This window comes from Pteropus vampyrus, unplaced genomic scaffold, assembly GCF_000151845.1.
Source record: "Pteropus vampyrus isolate Shadow unplaced genomic scaffold, Pvam_2.0 Scaffold12379, whole genome shotgun sequence".
In the NCBI taxonomy this organism is placed as follows: Eukaryota; Metazoa; Chordata; class Mammalia; order Chiroptera; family Pteropodidae; genus Pteropus; species Pteropus vampyrus.
The window spans coordinates 2,052-4,391 of record NW_011901160.1 but is presented as its reverse complement, the minus strand read 5'-3'; positions in this window follow the sequence as shown (position 1 = coordinate 4,391).

Below are 2,340 nucleotides of genomic sequence, written 5' to 3'. Positions count from 1 at the left end.
TCTTAATCAGCTATTTGTGACTTTGGATAATTTTCATTATTACTTTTCTGTGCTTAGTTTCTCCAACTGTAAAATGGATATAGTAATTGTTCATACTTCATACGGGTGAATGAGTTATAATATATAAAGACTTAGATCACTACCTGCCATACAGTAACCATTATATAAGCATAAGCCATTATTACTTATTCCTTTCAATCCTGAATATCCAGAGGGTCATTAATGTTTTTCTGCATTCAAGATTTTTGTTCTCTTTACCCAATGTTCTTATTTTACTTTAATATTTGATCAAGTTCTACATCTAATCTGTGTTCGAAAGAAACCAAGATTTTGTATGTGAATTTTCGGAATGTTAGTAATATTTTTTATAATCTATGAAAGCACTAAATGCCAGTAAGAACAAAAGACAGTTGATAAGAATTAGTGCTTGTACAAGGACTGCATTATGACATTTAATGCAGTAGTGCCTGAAATCCCAAATGCAAATATTATAAACTGCCTAATTCAGATCTAGTCTTTCTTTTGTGCATAGGAAGTCAGCAACAATTAAGCTGAAATGAAGAATATATCACTTGTAAAAATTAAATTTTGTTCTTCCAGCTTATAAAAATTCAGTGGAGAATCTTTTATATCTCCCTGAGCTGTGGGTTCTAGAGAAATGGTTAACCATAACAAGTCACACGATTACACTTGGTATTCAGAACAAGACAAAGTCCCATATGATAATTTCCAACACATGGAAATTTAGGCTTCGTAAAAGCATGAGAGAGCCAGGGCAATCATGGGGGGAATGGGCACTGGTGGGCATTCTCAGGTTCCTCCTTCACTTTGGCCCTGTCCATACACTGGGCAATGCTGCTTGTAAGAAGCCACAGAATTTGGGAACCGTGGGCACATTCTTTTCCAACTTTGAGGTAGTCTGCTCACTCTTTCTTGAGGCTGGTTGGACAGAAAACTGGGCTCTTTAAAAATAAAATTTTTAATATATCAGATTTGTATATTTCCTTAATAGAAAGCACATTAATTTTACCCATAAACATTTTTAAGAGAAAGTTTGTATCATGCTGAGTAAGAAGGTGAAAAAATATAAACCCATGCTGAATGTACTGATGGCCATATTTCAACACTGTCTTACTTTTGTTAAGTTGCCCTATTTTAAAAAATAGTAAGCAGGCATGCAAAAGAAAATATTTTCTTTTCCAATTTCAAAATTGCAAAACGTCACATTGTTAGTTTTTAAAAACACATTAAACAGTAATCAGAATACAGAACAATTTGGCCAATGATGCTACTAAAATGATTTTTAAAAAACTAATTCCCTGCTTGCTTTTAAAGGAAATTCTTAAGATACATGTATCAAAAAAGCACACACCCAGTTAAAACCATAGCCTTTGGAACAATTTGTAATCCCAGCTCTGCCACTTCTGTATGCGTAGCCTTGAACAGATTGCATGGCCTTATACGACTAAACTCCAAGCTTCATTTTCTCTTCTAAATGGGACTTCATGTGAGTCTCACAAGATTTTTGTAAGGATTTAATGATATAATTCATTAAGCATAACACAGTGTCTGGGACACAGTAAGTGATCAACAAATGGTGAATTTTAATATTATATTAATACTAGGTATGTCCTTATTAACCCACTCTTGTAAACAATTTATTCTAACCTCCTTGGCATAACTCTTCCACCCCATACATAAAATGCTTCAAAAGGAAAAAGAACCCCCCAAATAGGAATATCCAATCTTTATTCTCACCTGAGGATTTAGGGAACCATTTATATTTTATTCAACTTGAGTGGAGCTCTTTTTGGTCAGATTACATCACACATTCTGTTCCAGTGTGTGTGTGTGTGTGTGTGTGTGTGTGTGTGTGTGTGTGTGTGATATTCTTAGCACGGGGATAGAAGGTATATGTGGGAGAACATCAACCCCAAGGCAACTTCAACCAGCCACTGGCATCACCTTACCCAGCCCAAACTGGTCTCTGAATGGGAAGTCCTCCAACTTCAGCTTGCTTTCCTACCTTTCTTTCTCAGGATCTCAAAGAGGTGATAATAGAGATGATGATGACAATGATAGTAATGTTGATGAGGATAACTAACATTTATTGTGAGCCAGCATTTTATATATTATTTCACTTAATCTTCCCAATAGTCATAAGAGGTAGGTACTCTGATTATCCCCATTTGAAATATAAAGAAACTAAAAAGTTTAGAGAGGTTAAATAACATGCCCACTGTCACACAGTTTGTAGCAGAGAGCCAATCTGCAAGAAAATCTGATTCCAACCAGGGCCTTTATTCTCGACCACCAGGGCACACCGACTCCACTCAAGTC